At 48.7% G+C, this 20,742-nt stretch overlaps 1 protein-coding gene across 3 annotated transcripts in view; it reads left to right on the top strand.

Moving 5' to 3' along the window:
- Positions 1-20,742, top strand: part of LOC146839375 (uncharacterized protein C14orf119 homolog) — a 63,478-nt gene that overhangs the window by 15,661 nt on the left and 27,075 nt on the right. The window lies entirely within an intron of this gene.

Below are 20,742 nucleotides of genomic sequence, written 5' to 3'. Positions count from 1 at the left end.
TGGTCAGTGACTGACATTACACTACAGAGATGCGCACTAAAACCCGTGCCTCAGAGAAGGCAGCAAGGTGACAGAGCACAATCAGCGGCGTGTAACATGGCGGGCTGGTGCCTCTTAAAGGGCGGGAGAGAGTCAGTGCCACGGCCGGGAGGCTAGTGCCTCACAGTCACTGAGACAGTTGGTACCGTTCACGCAGTTCTGATGTTTTTAGGCGAGGGTGAGGCCAAGCCTCGTCTTTCTGCTCTTCTAAAATGAAGACCGGAGAGTGTCTCCAGAAAAAACATCACAGCGTGACGGAGCCAGAGTTCACGGAACCAGGCTTTGAAGCACACTCGCGCTTGTGGGACCGTCCGCCTTGCGGGAGCGAGCAACAGCCAATTAGCATGCACGCCGCTGCGCGAACCCGCAAGGTGGATGCCGCCACAAGCACAAGTGTGTGCTTCAAAAAGAGCAGAGCGACGGCTAAAGGCCCTCCTATGCTGTGCATGCGTGCTGCGTTGGTGAGACCTGGGAGGGGGGGGGGGGGGGTCCTCATGATCGGCCGCCCGGCAGGGACCCCTAAGACCAGGCCAGGATCGTCCTGAAGGCCGGCGGAGCTCCATGGTATACGTCCTATACCGTGGCCATCTTGGACACACCCCCATGACCAGCTCTTTCCTATGCTTTATTGAATTAAAAAAAGTTTCTTTCAGAAAATTAATTCCATAAACATTACACACAATAAAACAATGATTTAAATGCAATGTTACAAAATTTGATAAGACCAATTGAGATCACTTTAAGACCTAACATAGCATAACTCTCTTTAAAAAAAAACAATACAATCACAAAATAGCACTTTTTAAAAGAAGAAATAGAAAATTGAGCAGGTCCATTAACCCCATTAAAAAAACTTAGACATGCGCAAAGTAGGCGAGCTGTATAAGCAGCCCATTTTGGCCTGAGCTAGTAAGACCTTTTGCTTTCCTTATTGATCTGGCCATAAATAAAAACTTGCTTAGAGCATAGAGAATGTAAATAGTTGTGTTGCCCTTCAAGATTGTCACTGCCTCCTGGTATCTCCGGATGCCATAATACAAGCAGAGTGGGTGTATCCAATTCCCTCTAGGCTTTGGGTATGTTGGGCAGAAAAATAATACATTGTGTATTGATTAATTTGCAGCTAGCGAGCACATAGTGCATACGGATGAGCGAACAATGCTCATGTTTGAATTCCATAGGGCAGTAAATGACCCCAGCTCGTGTATCACAGCGAAATTTTAGATATAAGGTTTATGCTAACTGCTAGAGCAGGAGGTCATGAAAGGTTTCATAAAATGGGAGGGGGGGAGGGAGGGGTTTGAAACAAAATTGATCTGTCAGCCTACACAGCGAGGAACTGCAAAAAAGACTAGTGTATATGTGCTTCCAGTATCGTTTTCTTAGAAGCAATTTAGAAGAAGGCGGGATCTGCCCAGAAGGATCCAAGGTTCAATTTTTCAAATCAATGGTGGATGTGTTTAAACCAGGGAAATATAAATTTGAGTAAGAACACTACCTAACCCTCTACTACTTGCATCCATAGTTTCTATTGTGGTAGCAGCAGATCAAACCCCTGTAAATTGGGTGCTTTACTGACAGCATTCTTTATATCCTCTAGGAATGTTGACATTCACTGGCCCACACAAAATTACCTCCACATTTTTTTCTTTTTTCTTTTTTTAAAACAATTTTTATTAATAACAAAAAGCATCGGTCCAGGCATTACACAGAAATCAGTGGCAAGGCAGGACAAAATCAATATAATGCTTCGCAACGTATGCAGGGTCAATGGATGCATAATACTTATCTCACCTGATATACCTGCCATTACAGTGATTACATCTTTACATGGCCAATAAACATTTGAAAACAGATATGTGGTATATGCACTGTGACGCACTAGTGGTGACTGCCCGGTGAAAGGGTCCCCGCAATCCCATCCAGTCTATCCATCAATGTTCGCCTCTCCCTCCTCAGTTCCACCGTGGGAGAAATGCAAATATCACCCCTATATCTATTCCACTTTCCCCATTTGTGGTCCCACTTTTTGGGGCAGCCTCGCCCCTTAAACAGTCTTTTCAGCCAACATGGCATAGTCCATGTCGGTTGCCCAGTCCCTTACCCGTGGCAGCACGTCAGACCCCCACTTCTGGGCGATGTTACATTTGGCTATGGTCCACCCCATGGTCACCCATGTTATGTTATGTTATGTTATGTTAATAGAGCTTGTAAAGCACACTGTTACCGTTAGGTGTCCTGGCGCTGAGAGCATTGCCTACTGGTCAGATAAGGAGTAAATTACATATGTTAAGCTAAGTTCAGTTAAGAAAAAAGCCAGGTTTTTAGGCCCCTCCTAAACTCTAGGAGCCCAGCTGCTGCTCTGAGCTGCAAAGGGAGGCCATTCCAAGCCTTTGCGGCATAGCAGAAAAAGCTCCTACCCCCCAACTAGCTGTTTTAACACGTGGGACTTTTACCAACATTGCCTTGGTTGAGCGAAGGACCCTACGGGGGGTATACCATTGAAGGTGTTGACTCATGAAGGCAAGCCCATGTCCCTCCAAGGTTTTAAAGACCAGGCAAAGAACCTTAAATTCTATCCGCTGTTTCATTGGTAGCCAATGAAGGTCCCGAAGTCACTTCCTTACGGAGATAAACTTGGGAATACCCAAAAGGACCCTGGCGGCAGCGTTTTGCACTACTTGCAATCGATTGAGCTGCCTTTTGTGGATGTTGAGGTATAAGGCATTGCAATAATCTAAACGAGACAGAACAAGCGCTGTTACTACTGTCCTGAGGCTGTCATCCGAGAGGAAGCGCTTAATTTTTCTCATAATCCTGAGTATATGAAAACAGGATGATACCACCTTACCTATCTGGTCCGCAAAGGACAGTCTAGAGTCCAACATTACTCCCAGATTTTTAGCGTTACCAATTGGAACTGGGGGTGAGCTCAAAGATTCTGGCCACCAATTGGTTGACCAGAGATTTGAGGGATTACCAAAAATAATCACCTCAGTCTTCCCTGCGTTCAGCTTGAGACAGTTTACTGACATCCAGCCGGCAATGGACTGCATACAGTTGTAGCAATTCCGACCGATCTCGGCCTCTTTGCCTTTTTGTATGGATAGCACTATTTGAGTGTCATCGGCATAGGAGGTCAGCTGGAAGCCAAAGGATCGAATAAGGGCTGCCAAGGGAGATAATTATATATTGAACAGCGTGGGGCTGAGCGCTGAGCCCTGTGGGACCCCACAGGGCAGAGAGAAAGGCTTTGAGCAGTCAGTACCCATGTCCACTGTTTGAGTTCTGTTAGAAAGGAAGGATCTTAAAAGGGCAAGGGCCTTGCCAGTAACCTCCTTTCCGCCTAAACGGTCCAACAGTACTTCATGGTGGACTGTGTCAAAGGCCGCCGAACGGTCCAGCATGATCAAAATTGCCGCGCCACCCTGATCCAGTACTTCTCTAATCTCCTCCGTTGACTTAATCAGCGCAAGCTCTGTGCGAAAGCCAAACTGAGTAGAGTCGAGGAGTCCATAGTTGTTAATAAAAGCACTCAACTGACGGTTCATTTCTCTTTCTATCAGCTTGGCCGGTAAAGGAAGACGAGAAATAGGCCTATAGTTATTCGGCTCTTTGGGATCCAAGTTGGCTTTCTTGAGAAGGGGAAGGATTGAAGCTCTTTTCCAAATCTTGGGAAACAAGGTGCACTTAAAAATATTGTTAAAAACAGGGGCAAGAGCAGCTCCAATAGTGTTAGACGCTAGTTTAGCTATTTGTGCTGGAGAAGGATCTAGAGGAGATCCTGATTGAATTACTTGCAAATGCTTAGCAGTATCTTGGGCACTCATGGTCTCAAAACAATCCAAGGAGGGCACTGTCTTAGTGTCCATTGGGCAGTTCCATGCATCCATCTTTATACCATCTCCCGGCAAAGTGCTGAAGGATGAAAAGATTGTGCCCACTTTTTCTTGAAAGGCAGAGGCAAGAATTTCACAAAATTCAGAATTGCCATGAGGTTTTGCCAAGGTGGGTGTTGTAAGTTTTAAGACTGTGTTGAATAGTTCTTTATGGAGGATTTTGCTTTGCTAATCTGTTCCCCGTAGAATATCTTTTTAGTTTCAGTGAGCAATTTTTTATAGCTGTAGAGGCTATCTCTATAAGCCCTCTTAGTAGATGTGGTATAATCTTTCCTCCATGCACATTCTAATCGTTTGCATTCCATTTTTTTATATTTTAAATTCTCACAGTACCAAGGGGCCGAGGGTGTCATTCTCCTAGGGGTACATACTCTAACTGGGGCTAAACCTTTACAGGCCACATCTAGCCATTCGGTGTATGCCATCGTGGCCTTATCGACCGATAGGGGCCAGACATCCAAGGTGGACTTCAAATAGTTGTCGATTTCCTCACTGTTAATATTTTTCCAAGCCCTGGTTTCAATCCCAAGTAAAGGTTTGGTTATTGGTTTAGAAATCTTAGTATGAGAAATCTAAAAAAAAAAACGTCAACGTAAGATCTGTTGCGTCCCAAATATTAAGGAGGCATAACTTGGGGGAAGGTTGAATGGGCTTGCCACAAGCCCTCAGTTGCCGGGTGACATCCGTCCAATAGTTTTGTATGTGGGGGCAGTTCCAGATTATGTGCGTGAATGTACCAGGCTGGTTGCATCGTCGTAGACAGAGCCGGTCCGGCCTCCTGCCCAACCTAAACAACAACTTTGCATAAAAATCAACCCTATGGAGCACCTTAAGCTGAACCAGTCAGTCTCATAGGAATCGCCACCTCCCTGGGGGAAGCGAGCGCCTCCCTCCAGTCCTCATCTTCCATCTCCCCCAAGTCACGCTCCCAGCTCTCCCGTAATTTCAACATTGGGTCCATCCCATTATTTACAAATTTTTTGTACGTGAGGTAGATGGCTTTGCGGTCCATGTGATCTAACAATAGTCGATCTTCCAGTGGGGAGGAGTCTGGAAGGGTGGTATCCCCGGGGAGGGCTGAATCAATGGCGTGACTAATTTGTATGTACCTAAAAGTCTCTGAGGGTGCAAGGTGGTATTTCATTTGAAGGTCTGTGAATGTGGCCTTTTTCCCTTTCACCCATAAGTCCCCAACCCTAGAAATCCCAATCAGGTCCCACCTGTCAAACCCTGGACATGCACTAAGGTGACCTAAGATATCTGGTTCCCACAACGGAGTCGCTTTAGTAAGACGATTGTGCCACCCCAGCTTACGCTGGACTGCGTGCCACACTTCCACCGTGCTAGCCGTGGGGACGGTCAACCGTAATTTACAATGGTTCATATAAAGTGCCCTGTTATATCCCCCCTCCTTCCCCATCAACCAATGATCCGTCCGGAGATTGGGGTCGTCGTGTGGTCCAAATACCCATCTGTTGATGGCTGTCAACTGCGACGCCTGATAGTAAAGGTGCAAATCCGGCAGTCCGATACCCCCGTCGTACCACCCCATGGTGTGTTCGTTTATGGCAATACGTGGGGGCTGACCCTCCCAGAGCAACCCCCGCACCACCCCCTCAATTTGCAAAAAGAAGGAATCTGGGATTGGGTTAGGAGCATTTTCCAGAGCATAAAGAAAGCGCGGGAAAGCGAGCATTTTAAACAGGGAGGCACTTCCTAAGAGAGTTAGGGGCAACGACCTCCAGTGCGTTACATCCGACTTCAGGCGTTGCAGGGGCTTCTGAAGATTCCGTGTATAGAAAAGATTAACGTCAGGTGTGATGAAAATGCCCAAATAACGAAAGCCCTGTTCTGCCACCGGGATGTGATAACCTCTAAGGCTAGATGGAGGTGCACCCCAGAGTGCATACATTTGAGATTTGGACCAGTTGATCCGATACCCCGAGTGTGCCCCGAAGATGTGGAAAATATGAAGGATCCGACGTAGAGATCGTGCTGGTGAGGCCAAATATAATAAGATATCGTCCGCGTAGAGCGATATGCGGTCCTCGTGTTCGCGGGTCCATTTAAGGCCCCTGATTTCAGGGTTGCCCCTCACCCAGACTGCCAACGGCTCCAACACCATGGCAAAGAGGAGCGGCGACAGTGGGCAACCCTGTAGAGTTCCCGGCCGAAGGGGAAAAGAGGCAGAGCAGTGGTTATTAACCATGACATGCGCCGTGGGTTGCTCATATAACAACCTGACCCAACCAATCAGCTTGGGACCAAACCCCATACAGTCGAGGACTGCGAAGAGATAGTCCCACTCGACTGTCAAACGCCATTGTGGCATCCAGTGACAATAAGATCGCTTCCTCTTCAATCGTATCTCTCCTTCCCAGCACGCCATGAACGCGGCAGAGATTTCTAGCAGTGTTCCTACCAGGCATAAAACCCGACTGATCTGGATGGATCAAGTCAGACAGGTATGGGAGCAAACGATTGGCCACGAGCTTGGCAAGGATTTTCACTTCCACCGTTAGCAGCGATATAGGGCGGTACGATTTGCACTTCTCCGCTGGTATGCCGGGTTAATGAATCACCACAATGGCAGCATTACGGATATTGGTTGGCAGCAGCCCGGAGTCATAGCATTCATTATATAGGTTGAACAAGTGGGGCGCCAACTTCGAAGCCATGGGTTTAAGGAGCTCGATGGGTATGCCATTTGGGCCCATCGCTTTGCCCGACCGAACGTCCGATATTGCTTTTTGGATCTCTTCCACCGAGAGATCTGCGTCAAGTGTCTCCCTATCTTGAGTCGAGAGGCTCACCACATCAATAGTGGCCAGGAGGGCAGCCGCCAACGAGGCTTGCGAGTGCTGCGGGACCTGATAAACCTCTTCCAAATAAGAAGCAAATGTATCAGCGATCCCCTGGGGGTCCTTAATCAACGTACCATTTGGGCCTGTTACCGCTCTTACCCATTTTGCTGCCTGTTCCTTACGCTCCAGCCATGCCAGGAGCTAACCCGTATGCTCGCCCTGTTCATATATCCGGTGACGCATGGCCAGGGACCGCAGAGTAGCGTCCTCCAGCAGAAGCGGTTTATAATCTTGCCTCTTTATTCCGATACTGTGTTGTATATCAGGATTTGGGTACTGGGCGAGGGCCCCCTCTAGGTGCAAAATGTCCCTTTCTAAGTCAACCACTCTTTTGTTCCGCTCTGTTTTGTGGCCCACCATCGACAATGCCCTCCCCTTAAGCACCACGCCATATGGCCCCCAGAGTGTAACCGCCGATCCGACCGAACCCACGTTTTCAGCGAAATAATAGTCCGTGTCTTGCCGAAGACCTTCCCTGATGCCGGGTATCTTTAATGCCCACGGCTGTATCCTAATTGTGCAAAGGCGCCTGATGTGCTGAACGCCAAAGACCGCCACAACGGGGGAGTGATCAGATATACCTCGCGCCATAGTCGCAGGCTCAACGAAATCTCGTATGTCGTGCGCATGTGTGAATAGGTAGTTGATCCGGGATTAACTGCCATGTACTCCCGACTGGTGTGTATAATGCGTATATTGAGGGTGCGACCACCTCTATACGTCCACCACCCCCAGAGCATCGGCAAACCCCTGAAGTTGGGATCTCCGAGATGGGTCAGTTCTAGGCGGAAGTCTGTCTCAAAAGGCTGTCCATAGTCAAGTTAAAGACCCCCCCCCCCTAATATCAAGAATCCCACTGGCAGGGCCAATAACAAAGCCCCTATATCTTGCAAGGTTGGGCGCTGCAATCCAGGAGGGGCATACACAGATACCACATTGACCACTCTCCCTTCCCACAAACCTGTGGCCGCTGCATATCTGCCAAGTACGTCAGTCCAGGTGTTTTGTACCACATATGGACAACCCTTACGCAGGAGTATCCCCACCCCACTGGAGCCCGTAGTGAACCCAGAGTGAACAATCATACGGTAACCCTTCCTATTCAGTGCCATACATGTATTTCCTATCAAGTGAGTCTCCTGTAGCAGCACCATATCAAGTGCATGACGGTGAATATATTGCAGGACTATACCTCTTTTAATTTTGTCTCCCAGGCCATTCACATTCCAGGTGGACGCTCTAAGTCCCTCTCCAGGCACCATCAGAACACAACAAGCGCACCATCAACAAAATAAATTGGTAGACTGCACCTGTATCCCCGCTTTTATCATCCAGAGGCAATCTGTTGCGATATAGAATTCCATTGTCCAACATACCGTTGCCACATAGGATTTTAGCGATCAAGGGATTTTCATTGCCTGATGCAAAAAAACAAAAAAAAACAAACGGAACCAAAAAAAACCCCAACCTGTCTACCCCATCCCCTCCAACTCCTGTTGAATTCCCAACCCCCTCCCTGCTCAGCGGGACTAAAACCGCCCGCCACCCCCAACGTGCAGAGTGCCTGTCGCCCACCCTTCAACAACTTCAGGGAACTTTAGCAACTCCATCCCCGTAACACACGTAAGTATAACACAAAGTCCACCCCGGCCCCACCGCCCTCTTTTTATGAGCCGGGATCCGTGATCCATCACGTCCCGCACATAGCAACCAGTGGCCTGACTGGAACAATCGCCCGGACCCCGTGACCCCCCCCCAACTGCAAGAAAAGCATCCGTTAGGATTCAAATAGGAAGCACAGCAAGTGGCCCACCATAAGAACACCCATGTGTGTCCCCTTCACCCAGACGTCAGCCAGTCAATCGGGCTCAATACAGTGTTTTAGCGCCCACCCGCTTGAGACTGAGACTCCAAGTCAGAGAGAGGAGGGGAACGCCTTTGATTTCGCCAGTCTCCCACCCCATCAGCTGTGGAAGGGACCTTGCGTGTCTTCTGCCCAACCGTGCGCCACCCCTCAAGCCAGTCCCAGGCCTCCTCCGGCCTCGGAAAAAAACAGGATTTGCCGTTGGCTTCAACTCTTAATTTGGCGGGAAATAACATTGCATACTTTATCTCCTGGTCCCTGAGGGTGCGTTTCACCTCCGGGAAGCTGCGACGCTGTTTCTGCACTCTCAGGGTAAAGTCGGGGAAGAATGTTATCGTGCTGCTCTCGAAGTTCAGTGGGGGCCACTCTCGCTGTCTGTAGTATAACATCGCGGTCTCAAAAGCTAAACACCCGGGCCGTGGTGGCGCCCCGGGTTTTGGGCGAACTCCCCCCCCCCCCCCCCAGCACACGATGGGCTCGTTCAATCGAAAAACACTTGGAGAGGCCCCGTGGTTGCAGCTGCTTGAGAACGAGGTCCTCATCAAACAAGTCTGTGGTCTGTCCCTCCGCCCGCTCCCGTACACCAAGAATGCGAACGTTGTTGCGTCGCATTCTACCTTCGTAATCATCGAGTTGTAGTGCCATCGCCTTATGTGACGCATGCAACTCTGTCATCTGTTTTGTAAGGAGCGTTGTATCTGTAGCCAGTTCTTTGGTAGTGTTCTCAACCGTGCCCAGTCGCTCCGCCATCTTTTTCATATCCTCTCGGATCAATGTCACCGCCGTAGCCACTGTGTCTATGCGGGTCTCGAAAGAGATCCTGACCGTCGTGATGGCCTCCAGTATGTCCTTGTTTGTGGGTTCCGCACCTTCGCTAAAGGCTGCCGACTCACCTCGCTCCTCGCCCTGTTGCTTCTGCCAGGCAAACTTGTCTAACTTGGCCTGTAGAGCCATGCGATTACTGCGCCCAGTCGCCATCCTGTATCTGTCGTGGTGGCCACCACTCGCTATGGGGGTGCTCCCGTTCCTCCCCGCCGCCTGCAGTGGCCAATACCGCTTGGCCTGTCGGTTTTCGCGAAGAGCCCCCCCAGCCGTCTCCCTTCTGCCACCAGAACATCCTGGGCTGAGCGGTCTTCGAATGTTGTCGCCAAGGACAGGCCGATCTTGTCAGGGGAGGGTATCCCCACTCCTCCCTCTACGCAGTGCGGTCAACTCACCCCTGCGACCGTATCCGGTCCGAACTCAGCGCCGTCTGCAGGTGTTCTATGTTCAGCAATCTCACCAGGCCACCACAGTGCCACTGGCCCCTGCACCGCCACCACGACACCTCCCTTCTGCTCGTGAGGTGATGTACTCCGCGCTCCCCAGTCTCCTTTCACCCAGGCGGGCTACCGGGTCCAGCAGTTCCCTCCAGGAAGTGGTGCCGGGCCCCAGAGCCCCCACGGACGCACAGCCCACCATGTAGCAGTCAAAAATCCTGTCCACGGGGGCGGCCCTTCTTGCTATCCAGTTCTCCGGTGCCCAAATATCACACTTGCCCCCACCTGTGCTCCCGAATCTGTTCCAGTGCTGGCTGTGTCAGAAAACCCCCAGGTGCTGGATCACACGATTGATGGGTCGCGCTTCGATGCGTGATCCCCCGGCAGCGTCGTCTCCCTCCGCGGCGAAGCACCGTCTCTGAATGCAGCCTCTGCGATCTCACCCGGGTGCTGTCTCCGGCACCCTGGGCCGATGAATAGCGGAGCGGCACCTCCACAGCCTGCCGCACCTCCGAAAACTCTTCAGTGGCCCTTATTTCGGCCAGGCCTCCGCACCAACCTCGAGTAGTATACTCGGGCTGCCCTTGGTCACTTGCGGCTGCAGGGGGTTGCTCTGCAGCACCGGTCCGCCGGAGCTCCACGCCGGCAGCATCCTCGATCGTTGGGAAAAGCGGCCCCCGGATCCCAGGCTCCTCACTATTGCCGATGGACCTCTCGGGCGGCAGCTCGGCCGGGGGAACACAGTAACAAGCATTTACAATGCAATGGTCTCGGCATTGGTAAAGTTAGAGCTATTGGCATTGCTCATGACATTATTTTTGTTTGTTTTTGTTTTTAAAACATTTAAAGAAACGGCATTGTCATGAGCAATGCCAATAGCTCTAACTTTAACAATGCCGAGACCGTTGCATTGTAAATGCTTGTTATGCAGTGCTTTGTGCGCATGTTACAGTAACTACAAACAAGCATTGGCAAACCCAATGTATCTGGACTTGGCAAGCTGTCGCAATGGATATTTTGCAAGCGGCACAAAAACAAAAAGAGAAAACAGGCAGCTACCTGACCAATCCACTATATGCTTGCAATAAATATTGTGAAATTAAAAATAATAACATCGGACTGTTTTACTGGTGATGTTTTGTCACAAGCATTTCAGTTGTATCATGCATTTTATTATTATGTGACAGGGAGAAGAAAAAATCAACACCGAACAAAACAATTAAGTTAAGGGGAACACTTATAAAAGCAATGTGTTAGGTTGTGTCTCCCAGACCGTGCAAGAGGTCTGGTTGCACACAGAGGCGCAACTAGAGCCCAATTTCGAGGGGGGGGGGGCTAAGACATTTTTTCGCGTGGGGGGGGCTGGGCTGAATCTTGAAGCAATAGGCAGAGTGGAGCTGCAGGGGCTCTTAGAAGGGGTGAAACACCAGCGAGGCCTCATTAACATGCAAATGGTCTTTCAAAGACCTGTGAAGTGCTCGGGTGCGGCTGTGTGGGCACTGGGAAGCTGTCTCATCCCGGGCTGCCACACACGAGGGGGGGGGGGGGGATGAAGCCCTTTGAGTCCAATTGGTGTTGCGCGCCCTGTCCCTGGGGACGGAGATGAGGAAGTAAAGGGGGTGGGGGGAGGAGTAGAGAGGTGGGCGTGTAGGGGCCGCCACAAGAGGGCCCTACCCCAGTTTCATTGTGAAATTAAAAATAATAACTCGGACTGTTTTACTGGTGATGTTTTGTCACAACCATTTCAGTTGTATCGTGCATTTTATTATTATGTGACAGGGAGAAGAAAAAATCAACACCGAACAAAACAATTAAGTTAAGGGGAACACTTATAAAAGCAATGTGTTAGGTTGTGTCTCCCAGACCGTGCAAGAGGTCTGGTTGCACACAGAGGCGCAACTAGAGCCCAATTTCGAGGGGGGGGGGGGCTAAGACATTTTTTCGTGGGGGGGGGGGTGCTGGGCTGAATCTTGAAGCAATAGGCAGAGTGGAGCTGCAGGGGCTCTTAGAAGGGGTGAAACACCAGCGAGGCCTCATTAACATGCAAATGGACTTTCAAAGACCTGTGAAGTGCTCGGGTGCGGCTGTGTGGGCACTGGGAAGCTGTCTCATCCCTGGCTGCCACACACGAGGGGGGTGGGGGGGGGATGAAGCCCTTTTGAGTCCAATTGGTGTTGCGCGCCCGGTCCCTGGGGACGGAGATGAGGAAGTAAAGGGGGTGGGGGGAGGAGTAGAGAGGTGGGAGTGTAGGGGCCGCCACAAGAGGGCCCTACCCCAGTTTCTGCCCTGCTGCACTCGAGCACCATGATAGTAGCTGATCTTGCTGCGACAAGTTTTATTTTTCTGGAACTTTGAAAATATGCACAATTTAGATTATAGAAGCTAACTTTCCATCTTGGTATCACAATAAAACGAACTGCAATATTGCACATCAACAGGTACTAAATAAGCGTATGGGAAGGCACATGCTAGAAGAGAGTTGAGAGAACCCTTGCGAATGACGGAGCACCGGTTTCAATCTGACACTATAGTGTACTACCACAAAGGGCGCAATACGGCGTTGCACACTCACCTGCCGAAGTGGCAGCCGGCCAAGGTGGGAAGAAGCAGTAGGAAAGCAGGACAGTAGAACTCCTAAAGTTAGACTTTATAATTACGGTAGGCAGTTGTGGCGTAAAAGAGGTAGAGTGCTGGTTTAGTATGAAGGAGACGCACGACCTGTGACGATTATAGAGCCCGGGTGGCTCCCGGCGGCGGTCTGTTGTCTTACAAGTTGCTGTCACAGCCGTATCAGAACTAGGTTGGCTGCCAGTCATCAGCGACCTCCCCGTTTACGACGATTAAAAGGATTTTTGAGGTACTTGTGTCCCAGTTCACTGGCTCGCTCAATGGGGTTAGCAAAGGCACCAAGTGAAACTCCAAAGAACCAATTCATTTACAAAAGGGGGAGGCCTGTCTGTTGCAAAAAGCTACTTTTGTTCCGGTCACGTGAACTCTCCGGGCATCACAACCAATGAACAACTGGGTTTGATGTTTAAACTTCAGTCTTTAAACGCACAAGCGGTTTTCCAACCAATCATAAGCATCCAAAGCCCGATAGCCAATGAGCTCTGTGAATGCCCCATTCAATTAAGGGCAACACAATTTTTTTCACCATTTTTAAAATACGTTTCACACTCCTACGTGGTAGTGTGTGTGTTAGCATCCAAGCGAACGAGGGGTTGGAAGTGGGCGAGGTGAGGGCCAGGAACACCACAGCCTTTCTCCGAGGCAAAACAGAAATGCCTCGGAGAAAGGCAGCGTCGTTTTCGGATTCGGGGGCGTGTTTTGCTGTTATCTCCTCCTTGAGACTTCTTGCAAAAAACACGCCCCCGATCCGAAAAGGACGGGGCCTAATCGGAATGACTGACCTCTTCTCCAATGGCTGGCCAGCATTCAAGAGGCCAGCCAATGGAGAACAGGGGAGAAGAGGGGCGGGTTCAAGCCCCTCTTCTCCAAGTCATTAAATCTCGGAGATAGACTGCGCAAGCGCAGCCTTCGCAGCCGAGACCTAAAAACGGATAATTAGGGGATGGCGCTACGGTGTGAAGCTACCAAGCGGCCATTCCCGATGGCAGTTGGCCATGCCCCGAACGTCCACATTTTTGTTTACATTGCAATAGGGCTCGCGTAAATACGAGTCCTATTGCATTTGTAAATGCTTGTTTTATTCTGGGATTGGCTGCATGAGTTTGCGCACTATATTTTGCTTGACCTGTCCTATCCTGTCCAGAACACATGCGCGTACAACGTCTTTACAGTCATACACGGTCCAATTTACGGCAGAAGGCAGAGACAGCACAAGCAGCAAAACGAAACAGGACAAAGTGAAGCGTGGTGGGTTCCATTCTGTCCTCCTCACCCGCCTGACTACTCTTCTTTGGTATGGCTTTTTTAAAACTTTATTATACCGCACTCGCGCCTTTCTGTTCTGTACTCCGAGGCGGGGCGGGTTCAGGAGCTGTCCCGGCGGAGCTACCACCCTTGAACAGCGCACGCGGAATGTGCAACTCGGTTGATCTGGGGCCTGGACACTTTGGGATGGTGAAGGGAATCTGCAAAGATCACAGAAGCGCCTGTGATGCATGGCCGACTAGGAGCTGCACCCCGTTCTCCCCTGGACAGCTCCAGCACACAGCTCTGCTACCGACCGCCTGCTCTGCTGGCTGCATCGCGGCTGTCTCCTGCCTACTCCTATGGCACTGCAAGTGCTTGTTTAATCTCGCTTTGCACTCTGATTTTTGAGCAACAAACCACCACCCTCTGAGCCACACCCGCCAACAGCCAGGGGCGGTGCGGGGGAGAGGCGTCGGGCAGCACTTCTTTGGCTTCCAGGGCATTGTAGCATCGTCGGCCTGTGTCGAGGATGAATCGAAGGGACAGCAAGAGGTGAGCGCTCCCGACTTGTTTGCAGTGCGTGGAGTTGGGGGCAGGCTAACGTTTCCTTTTTATCATATATTTACCTTTCAAAAGCACAATTGGGGGCAGGCAGCGCGTAACGTGCTTCAAAGAATCTGAAGCTATTAAAAAAGTCAGGGAAAGAGTTAAAAGGCAGGGAATGGTGCCTCGGTGTTTAGAGCAGGGGCTAAAAATGTAACAAAAGCAATTCTGGAGTAATGCATCGGATACATCAATTTACATAAAGGTGTAAAGCGTTTGGGTAACTACAATGCTACTGGATTTTAGAGTGGTGCTGGTTTCTGAGTCCTAGTGTTTTGTTACAGCGTAATTGGTACGAATCTGTTTTATTGTGCGGTTTTCAGGACGAATGTTAATGGCCGGGGGGTAAAATAAACACCTAACTGCAGAATTACAGCAATAGCTGGCTTGGGGGGAATGAGTGTCCTTTTGATAGACCTTGCATTCACGTTTGTGCCCCAGGGTGCTTGTTTACCAGGTGTATTGCTTTCTGTTGAGGAACTCTAGCTAATCACTTTAGCATTCTCTAGATTCCAGTCCATAGAACCTCTCTTCCACGAGCACCCGTAAACAATAATATTTTTTTCAAATCCTGTATTTTCTGTGATATGACCACCGAACGCCCTGATATTATATTAAAAACAGAGCATTGGACTATACCATTTCCTACTAAAAGGCAATATTTCTCTCCATGTGTTCCCATACCTGGCATGTCACACAGTTTGGTGCTTACTTTCCCTCCATGTTGAAAAACAGTAGATGTTTCACCACCCAGTCTAAGGTGCTGCATAACTAAATACATATAAGGTCCCAAGGGCGAGACCGTTTGCATTGCAAATGCTTGTTTTAACTCCCATCTTAACTTCGTTTCTCACAATAATCCGAATATTATATGCTTTATGTATTTTGGAAATGGCTAAAACTTTGACTCTTATTTGGTTTGTGAAACTCTTGAGTTTTCTAACCTTGCTGCTAAACACATTTTGAAATTCTTTTTTGTGTTGTCCCCATTGCCAGCAACTAAAACTTGCTCAAGTAATGCCCTTTAGTCCTTCCAACCCCAAACAGATGGATCATCAGTTGCCACGTACAGTTTACATGTAGCTTGCCTGTTTTTGAATGCAAGACGTCTATATCCTAACCCATCAATTTTATCGCCTGTAAAACTGTCTGGGTTCACATCAGTGGGCTTTAAATGAGAACGAATAATGTGTGCAAATTTCTTCTTCCAACCCGAAGATGCAATAATAATAAACGGGGGGGGGTCCAGGATCTGCTACAACGTTCAAGGAAACCCCACCAAATGACACCCAACATAAAGTTTTTACTGCATTTACAACACCACTGTTTTTCTACCACCTACCTATTTAAGTGTGCCATCTTGCATTTTTTGCTAGGCCATACTCTGTCAATTCAACCCACCTTTGTGATTTATAAAAAATATAAACTGCCTTGACCTTCCTGGGCCTTGCCAAGCATGACAATGAGGAACTGTTTTTTTTTAGGCTGATCATAGTTTTGTGCTGAGAGCACAGTCAATGGGAACCTGTATGAGCTGGGCTAAGCATCCATTACTCCCACAGCACTGCTCTGTCTCTAAGACAGGATGCTTCCGTGCATCATGCAGTTTACTGCTCAGCCTTGTGGACTGGCTGCTGGAGTGATAACGTGCAATCTGGGACCTACTGCACTATTGCATGAGATCTGCGTACTAGTGCTTTCCCTTGATCAAGAGGTCAGACACAATGGGAGCTGCTGAACATTTTGTCTTTACTATTCCCCCAATAGTTGAGCGCCCCACCAGCGAGTTCTTCATCCTGTGGAATGTATTAGATCCAGGCTTCCTCAGGCAGTGGTGCTAGGTGGTTCAGTCACAGCATGCACTAGTGTTAGGGAGAATGGGTGACCAGAAATGCACAATCCGTCCAGCACAGATCCCTTGGCTCTTTACATGGTCTCTTTTCTAGTTTTACTTAATTTTGTCGAGTCTGGTGGTTGGGGAACTTTCAGGCGACATCGGACATCACAGCTTTCGTGCCTTAAACCTGAAAGTGCCAATCTAATGTTAGAATTAGGCTTGGCCAACCTAAGAATAGTGCAAGCAGAAGAGAGCGGGCTGGGTAAAGGAGGTGTTCATGATATGCCAGCCTAAGCCATAGTTTCATTACAGTTCTTGCAGGAAACGTGAATTTTTACTTTGTATCACTTACTGCTTGATGACTGGTTACCACAGCTGTGTAGCTTACAAACTAAAGGCGGCAACATTGCAGCTGGTTGTTTCAGCCTCCTCACCGGAAACTTGAGCACCTTGATCAACTGGCTTAGGATGTGGGGTAGGGCGGGGTTAGGTAATGGGAGGAATATCAGGCAGCATGCATGCAAACTAGTTTGAAAAGCGGGGAGTCGAAATCACACATTATTCTCTATTTCCAAATGGGAAACTTGAAATAGGTTTGTAAAACTTCCTTGATAAATAACCGTGACTAAGGTGTAACAGTATTTCCCCTAGGTGGATTTAGTCTAAAATTCAGAGAATCATGGAATATGCTTATCCTGCTCATGGAACATATCTAGTAATCGAGATAATAGGCCTTGGGCCACTGGAATTATGCTGCAGGGGAGAACAAATTCTGCATCAAAAAAAGGCAAATTATGTGGTGTAATGCGGCACATTTTGTGGCAGTATTACTTCACTATTTTGCCATTGGGTTACTCCTAGCGTATTTTCTATCTCTCTGTGACCTTTTGTTTTTCAACAGTGGGCTTAGAGGCTGCCCATTGCTGATCATTTGTTAGCTTCATTATCACTTTCATTTCCTAGTTTCTTAGTGGTCAGCTGCCGCAGATTTCCTTCCTCTTTGTGAGTTTGTCCCTCCCCTGGAGCATGAATGCATTGCTTGTCTTTCCATTTTTTAACCTCTACTTTTTGCTGTCTTTAAGTTCTCTATGAGGGAGTGTCTTTTTGAGATGTCTCTCTTGTGTACTCTCCTCCCCATCTTGTTCCTCTCCCGTAAATCCTCTGCTGTCCATCTGCTTGCCTCAGCCCCTCCCTCCCACCCTCAGTTGTCACCTTCCCCCTCCACTGTCCTTGTGTTTGATCCGAGCCTCACTCTCACCCCATTGTCCGTCATGCCCCCAACTAGCCCTCTCTCCCACTATTGATTTCCCTCCCTCCATGATGCCTGGCTGTGTCCTAGTGCTTCTTTTTGTTTAGTACGGGATGGGGACAGGAGGAAACGTGTTGAGAGGCCGGAGAGGGGGAGCAACAACATGGACAGTGTGAGGAAGAGCAACAACACAGACTGCTAGAGACAGAGCAACAAAATAGACAACGGGTAGGGGTAAGCAACAACTTTGGCAATCAGTTTGGGGGGATGGAAGGGAAAGCAACAATATGGACAGCGGGAGGGGTAAGCAATAACACGGACAGTGGGAAGAAGCCAGCCATGACACCGACAGTTGGGGGTGGCAAGTAACACTGATGATTAAATATGGAGGGTGGGGGCCGAAGCAAAATGGAGGAATAGTACAAGAGGAAGACTACTGGAAAAGACACACAGTCTAGTCGATTGCTTAGAAGAAAGAATAAAAAGTAGCTTCCGATTAAGGGAGCAGTGGAAGGACACGAGTGCTTAGGGTATGGACAAACGCAAAAAGCAGAACTGAATGCCACACGGCCAGCTTATGAAAAGCAAGCAAATGAGAGTAACAATGAAACCAACCAGTGGTAAGCAATGGGTGGCCTCCAAGTCCCCAGTAATGAAACAAAATGTCTTGCAAGTGACAGCACATGTGCTGTCGCAAATGAGACCTAAAATGCGCATGATGCCGGCTGTGCCATATCTCTTTTTTCCCATATCCTCTCTTGTCCGTGTTGCCTCCTGCACACCTGCCCTCGATCTGTGTTGCCTCCCACCTGCAGTTGCTGTATAACAGGATTAAAAAAACACATTGAGGAAGCCAGTAGCTTTCATGTAGGGGAGACCTAATGGCTTTGCCAATGCTTGTTTTTACACAGTTGACACTGTCAAGGCAGAGGTTTTTTCCATGGCGAGGAGTGCATTATTATGTTTTGTTTGAGCTAGAAACCATTTTTTTTGTTCAAATCTGCAAATTATAAAGAAGAAGATGGATTATGTGATAAATGCGCGGAATTAATAATTATGTGGAAAGCACCACAAAATCACATAATTCTAGTGGCCCTGGTTATGACCCCTTAGGTTAGCTCTGCTTACCGTGGAAGACCTGCACTTATGTTTTACAAAATGTTAGTGAGATAATTACTCACTTCTAGGATTATAGTGTGGCTAGCAGGTCACTGGTTCAAATCTTGGCATGGGTAAAAACACAATATAAAAGAACACACTTTATCATAATGAATTGAGTTACTTCGTTTGTTATGAAGTATAATGGTTTTGTTCCTGCGTGTATTCTTTTCTTGATTTAGTTGTAGTGCATTCACATTCAGTATTTAGGTCTCGCCTAGCGAAAGCAGCGCATGCGTTGCTCTCGCTATTGCGAGTACCTTTTGGAATCGATTCTGCGAAGGGCTTGCATGCACGCGTCTGCATGGATAAACATGGCTGCTCTTGCCATTTGTCCATAGCAGACAGAATGCGCGTGTCCGGACTGTCCACAGTCAGACGCCATCTTGCGAAGCTTTCGTTGTCATAGCAATGAAAATGCAGCTTCGCGTGTGCTTTGCTTTTATTTTTGCTGTCAGTTCCCCCGGGGCACAAGCAGGCATCCACGTCTGTCTTTTTGCTGCGATCAGCTGTCCTGACAGAAGTGGATGCCTGCTTGTGCCCCGGGGGAACTGACAGCAAAAACATGCAGGCATCCACTTGTTAACAGGTTGCAGAGAGCAAGACGGTGCCCATTCCTGATGTCCAGCTCATATCTTATGGTGTGAACTTCACTGCGCCCATCCGGGCGCCGCTCACGTTCAATGATTTTCGCCCTCATATTCACGAGAAGAACGCTGGCACAGGGCTTAGTACTTCTCTAACTGACTGAGGGCAAAAATTGATAACATAGCACAACTTAACCTAGCACAGCAAAACATAAGCTAACACAGGATAACATAAAATGACACAAAGTACAGTAATTTAACATAACGTAACATAACATGACATTAATTTACAAAGCACATATTCACCTCAAGGGGCTTCGTGGCGCTGAAACCACATATTCTAATCTGCTTCCTAACACAATGGTCAAAGACTCTGTGGGAAGATCGTTTTGTCTGCTCTCTGCGTTCACATAACCAAACCAACCCAATGACCATGTACACAAAACGAAGAGTAGTATGCTGTAATAGATCACAGGTGCAACCCCAAGCCACAGCCATACTTGCTAAGAAAGAAGCGAGGTGTTGTAGACGTGATTATGCTCCATTGACTTGTTCTTTATTCTCTGCTGCCGAAGACCCTTTCTTCAAAACATCGGAGGCACAGATCTGGCAAAAAACACACCGAGCGCGAAAACGACGTCAACCCTCTCTTGTATCCAACAAGCCGCTGCGCCCCTCAGAGCTTCCCCGCATCCCAGAACTCCCTCCACCTGCTGTGCGCTGTAATAAATAAGAGAAAGTGCAGCGCGCTGGCTGCCTGCTGCATGCTTCAGTCATGCAGGGCGGAAGCGGGGCTGTCTTTAGCGCTGAAAACCCTACATGAAATGTTGATGAGCGCACAGGCGCACCACTCCTGAGGACAGCCGCCTATGTGCCCTCTGAGGCAAGCATGATGGGAGACAGGAAGCAATCACCTCCGGTTCACCCTTCCTGTCTGTTAACAGTGTCAGATCAATAAAATCGGATTAGAAGGATAACACATAATCTCACGAATCAAACAGACCCCGCCGGTATCGACCATGCAGGCGAGGACACGCACACGTATTACGTTCGACAGCCTGAGTTAACCTGAAAAGTTGTCGTCCAACCTCGTGTTTTCAGACACCATAGGTAAGGAGTCATAATTTTTACTGTTTTTTTTTTTTTGCTTTCTCCCATGCTTTTGAGCTGCCAGTGCCCTGGTTAAGGCATGTTTAGTGAGAATGGGAGGAGAGAGAAGAAAAGCTTACCACAAGGAAACTGCCTATCATCTGCATTCGGAGAGGAATCCTCCCCTTCCCTCCACCCCAGCACGAGCAAAAGCTGCCACCTTCACAGAATTTAGGAATGCGAAGGGAGAACTCCAAGGGGCCTAGTCAGACAAGCCTTTCTCGATCAATTAGCTTGCAACCATTACTTGCGACCCGGGGTCACCCAACATAAGAGTGTACTGGGTGTGCCTTCAGGGGGCTTCAGGCGAAAATACATTTCACAAACATTTTGTAAACGAGACAGATCAGAGGGCCCG

Source organism: Triturus cristatus, chromosome 4_1 (genome assembly GCF_964204655.1).
Source record: "Triturus cristatus chromosome 4_1, aTriCri1.1, whole genome shotgun sequence".
Lineage (NCBI taxonomy): Eukaryota > Metazoa > Chordata > Amphibia > Caudata > Salamandridae > Triturus > Triturus cristatus.
Note: the sequence above shows the minus strand (reverse complement) of the source record. Positions and strands in the feature narration are given on the sequence as shown.